Source organism: Diabrotica undecimpunctata, chromosome 2 (assembly GCF_040954645.1).
Source record: "Diabrotica undecimpunctata isolate CICGRU chromosome 2, icDiaUnde3, whole genome shotgun sequence".
NCBI lineage: Eukaryota > Metazoa > Arthropoda > Insecta > Coleoptera > Chrysomelidae > Diabrotica > Diabrotica undecimpunctata.
Genome location: NC_092804.1, coordinates 86793528 through 86799267, shown reverse-complemented (window position 1 = coordinate 86799267; position 5740 = coordinate 86793528).

The window sequence follows — 5740 nt, the reverse complement described above, 5'->3', positions numbered from 1 at the left end:
GAAGATTTTAGGAAACCATGGAGATTTTGTTAATAAAGTAAATCAAGTGGTTAAAAATTATGAACTTTCTTTTAAGGGAAAATACTTGGAAAAATTTAAAACGAAAATATATCCAATCCCGTATAAAGACAGGCAATATACGGGGTATTTTAACATTCACGACATTTGTCAGTATCATAAGTAGATTTTAATAACATAGTGAAATAATTTGATCCTAGAAAACTTTTGTCATTTTTAAAATTTAACAAAGAGTTTTCGGCAGATCAAATGGCGGGGATTTGTTATGATATGTAAAATCGAGAAAAATATTGGTTTGTTTAAAAATATTTCAAAATTCAATAACATTAAAATAATTCAGATAAGTAGGATAATATCCAACAAACATTTCGAAGAAGGAGAGTTATTAATTTCTTGAATTACCTGTACCAAACAAAAAGTAAGCTTTGCATAAATTATTTCTTTGTTATACTTGAGTGACCCGCATAATTTTAAGTGAAAACAAAAAGACAATTGAACGGGGTTTTCCAAAATACATTAATGCAGTGATTAGTGACAAATAGAAGAGATTTTAGAAAGTGTTTTTTGTTAGTTTTAAGAATTATAGAAAATATTATTTGTAAATAAGTTTTAGGAAATTTTATAATTATAGGTAAAAATTTGTTTGTTATCGAAATGAAAAAATGGGGGAATTGTGACGAGTTTTGATTGGCGGAGATTGAAAAAGGTTGGATAAGTATGTAGGAAAAAGTTTAGCGAGATTGAGGAGAGAGAAAGGATAGGATCAGTTGGTTTTCCAAATCTGTAAGAGGAACAGTGATTGTTCTTTGGCGGTTCCTGAAATGTAGCAAGCAGTAGTGTTGAATGTTAGTGAGTTTTTGTGGAGTTAGTGTATCTGACAGAAGCTGAAGCAGCAAAATATTGTAAGTCATATTTCTCTACTTATATTCCAAGAGTCACTGTGCAGGCCAACGAGAGATTCAGTTTATCGTAAAGAGAAGATATTCCAAGAGTCATTTTTCACTCGGGCCAACGAGAGATTCAGTTTATCGAGAGGAGAAAGGCTATTATAATTTGAATGATTTGTGCTTTTGAAGGAGATCATTAAGGACGATATACTTGCAACAATCTGTGTAAGATTGCTGATTACATAGGGACCGGTTGAGAGGAGATAATATAGTCTACAAGGAACAAGGATTTGGACCACTCATCATCAGAGAGAGATATTTTGTTTTCTGCAGTTTTTTTCTTTTATTGATAACACAATTTTTACACTTAATTTAGAAAGGATATAAATTTTTTGATTAGGTGAGTTAGAATAGTTCGGAATTTTGAGATTTCAATTAATATTGTTTGTACCATAAATTTTGATTGTTCACGTACGGAGAACAAAATTTAGAGAATCCTTATATGAGATTTGTTTATTGAAAACTTTTGAGTGTGAATTATTTCATTATTTTTATTTCAATATATAGTGTTAGATCATATGTGTTTTTTATTATTCCGGTATTTTCTGGACCTTACCTTTCACATGTAATAGCATAGATATTGAAGCACGAATTTAACCCTGAGATAAAAGAATTAAAAATTGTGAGTCATAATCATATCATTTAAATAATTTTAATTAATTAAAAAAATTAATTAGCTAATTATTGCTTGGCGCACCAAGACTTTAAATATCACAATAACTGGCTTCCAAAACGTGGGGCTTGAAAATATCGCAGCTTTACATTTGAAGGAAGGGAAAGAGATCTGGAATAAGTACAGGTGATCCAGAGATAAAAACATTTAACATTGAGGGAATTTGAATTTGAAAGTATTTTGACAATTTTTCCAGGGAATATAAATTTGATTTATTGATTGATCGTAGTTAGTGGATATTTACTGCTATTGAATTATTTGATTTTATTTTCTTTACCAATCGTACATTTGATATTTATTTTGAATTATTTGAATTTTACTGAATGCATATATGATATTTGTCGTGAAAATTTAATACATTTGGGGAGAAATATTGTCGTGTTCTGAAACATATAGAGTGTTGTAAAATTTCACATTTGGCGGGGACAAAAACAATAACAAAAAGTAACAACATGTCTGTCACAAGGAGACAAAGTAAAATGCAGGAAAGGAAGGAGGATAACAGAGAAGATGAAACAATTTTGGAAGAAGTATCGGATAATGAAGGAAATGTGACAATAGTTGAGGAGAGAAAAGAACTATCAGGAATAGATAAAATATTACAACTAATGCAACTCCAGTCACAAACAATAGAGAAAAACCAAAATGAAACATCAAAGAAAATGGATAAAATGGATAGAAATCAACAAGAAACAAAACAAACAATGGAAGAAAACCAACGGGAAACAAGACAAGCAATAGAACTAAATAACAGGAATATAGAGCAGCGTTTGGAAAACTATGAACAGGAAATTAAAGGATGTGTTGAGGGGATAAAGAAAGAACTGATACAACAGATAGAAGAAATAACCCTAAAGAATGCAAAACAAGAGACAGAGATTAAAGATATCCAAAATACAATGAAGGAGATACAAAATTGCCAGAGAAAGGAACTAGAGATACAGAGAGAAGAAATAGAAACTAAAATGAAAGATATTAAGACTGTACAGAAAAAGGAATTAGAACAGTTAGAAACAAAATTTGAAATGGCTTTACAAGAAGACAAGAAAGAAATAGAAAAACAAATTGAGGATATCAGAAAACAACGAGATATGGGAGACAGGAGAGAAGTACTCAGCCAAAGTCCGGGTGACATAAAAATACAGTTTGGCGGGGATATTCGGAAAACACACCCAGTACCGTTTGTTAAAAATTTGAAAACCAAATTACAACATATTAGATATTTTGACGATTGCAAAGAAACAATTAGAAACCATTTGAAAGAAGGAGCAGCGTTATGGTATGAAAGCAAGGAAGATGAGTTTGAAAATTGGACAGATTTTGAAAATAAATTTCTCAACTATTTCTGGGGGAAAAATAAACAGAGAGAAATCAACCAAGAGCTACAGAATGGAAAATATCACGAAAAAATGGGAATATCTGAAGAAAGATATGCTTTGCAGATATATAACAATTCAAAATATCTAGAATACAAATATTCTACCGAACAGCTGGTAGAAATGATCAGCAGACATTTTGAGGAAACGTTGGAAGATCACGTGATTTTGAGAAACTATCAAGATATTGATAGTTTGTGCCAATTCCTTCAATTAAAAGAAGCGAAAAGAAAAGAAATGAGAAATAGAAGACAACATGACCAATATAATGGAGCGGAAAGAAGGTATTCATCAAATTATGACCAGAGAAACCGACATCCCAGATCAACAAACGAATATAGGCCGAGAAATTACAATAATTACAATAGACAACAAAATTACGATAACAGGAATGACACACAACAGAGAACATATGAAAATCACAACAGGAATAGAGATGCACAAAATCCTCCGAATAGGAATACTAACGAGCAAAGGGACGATAGAAATAACCAGAGCTTCCAACAACAAAATAGAAGGGAGATGAATCATGTAGCAATAGGAAACGACAGACAAATTTCTAATTCTAATCTAATATTTTTAGATGCATTTATAAAACATAAAGCGATTAAAATTGTGATTGATTCTGGATCGGAGATATCGCTAATCAATAAAAAACTAGTAAAAGAATTAAATTTGGACAGATTTGTGTATAAGATTCCTAGGGTTGATTTAGTGGGTGCAAACAATAAAAATTTGACGACAGTAAACGAAGGCTTGGGAGTACAGATAAGAGTGGGAAACAAATTCCATATTATGAAATGTGTGGTGATTGAAGATTTAAATTATGATATGATAGCGGTATGATTTCTTGAATTACCTGTACCAAACAAAAAGTAAGCTTTGCATAAATTATTTCTTTGTTATACTTGAGTGACCCGCATAATTTTAAGTGAAAACAAAAAGACAATTGAACGGGGTTTTCCAAAATACATTAATGCAGTGATTAGTGACAAATAGAAGAGATTTTAGAAAGTGTTTTTTGTTAGTTTTAAGAATTATAGAAAATATTATTTGTAAATAAGTTTTAGGAAATTTTATAATTATAGGTAAAAATTTGTTTGTTATCGAAATGAAAAAATGGGGGAATTGTGACGAGTTTTGATTGGCGGAGATTGAAAAAGGTTGGATAAGTATGTAGGAAAAAGTTTAGCGAGATTGAGGAGAGAGAAAGGATAGGATCAGTTGGTTTTCCAAATCTGTAAGAGGAACAGTGATTGTTCTTTGGCGGTTCCTGAAATGTAGCAAGCAGTAGTGTTGAATGTTAGTGAGTTTTTGTGGAGTTAGTGTATCTGACAGAAGCTGAAGCAGCAAAATATTGTAAGTCATATTTCTCTACTTATATTCCAAGAGTCACTGTGCAGGCCAACGAGAGATTCAGTTTATCGTAAAGAGAAGATATTCCAAGAGTCATTTTTCACTCGGGCCAACGAGAGATTCAGTTTATCGAGAGGAGAAAGGCTATCATAATTTGAATGATTTGTGCTTTTGAAGGAGATCATTAAGGACGATATACTTGCAACAATCTGTGTAAGATTGCTGATTACATAGGGACCGGTTGAGAGGAGATAATATAGTCTACAAGGAACAAGGATTTGGACCACTCATCATCAGAGAGAGATATTTTGTTTTCTGCAGTTTTTTTCTTTTATTGATAACACAATTTTTACACTTAATTTAGAAAGGATATAAATTTTTTGATTAGGTGAGTTAGAATAGTTCGGAATTTTGAGATTTCAATTAATATTGTTTGTACCATAAATTTTGATTGTTCACGTACGGAGAACAAAATTTAGAGAATCCTTATATGAGATTTGTTTATTGAAAACTTTTGAGTGTGAATTATTTCATTATTTTTATTTCAATATATAGTGTTAGATCATATGTGTTTTTTATTATTCCGGTATTTTCTGGACCTTACCTTTCACATGTAATAGCATAGATATTGAAGCACGAATTTAACCCTGAGATAAAAGAATTAAAAATTGTGATAGAGTCATAATCATATCATTTAAATAATTTTAATTAATTAAAAAAATTAATTAGCTAATTATTGCTTGGCGCACCAAGACTTTAAATATCACAATAATATATATATATATATATATATATATATATATATATATATATATATATATATATATATATATATATATATCGAGAAAAGGAGTACGACCGTCAATCCAAAATAAACTAAGGTACACTCGAAGAGTGGTGGGTTTTTCGGTCAAAGTGGAGAAATAAAAGACAAAGAAGGTGGCTACTTCATCTATTTATTGAAGACGTTTCGCTTTCTGCTCAGAAAGCATCATCAGTTCATCTAAATGAACTGTTACCTAAAATTAAAATTAAAATCTAATTGATTATAAATAAATTGTTGGAAGTGCATTCTCATGATCTTTCTAGTTCTTTACACTTTAAAATAAACCTTAATGTTTTTTACTTAAGTTTTTATACTAACTTTTTTATATACATGTATGTTTATCACATGTTCTTTTGCTGTGCTAATTTTGTTAAATTGCAAACTATACCTAGTTTCAATTAACTCTAAATGTCCAGTTTCATAAGCTTTTTCATATTTTTAACATCATTGACTGCTACATGTCTTTGTAAAGTAACACACTTTGTTAACTTCTCTATGGATGTTTGGTTTCATATTGTTCTTTTTAGATGAACTGATGATGCTT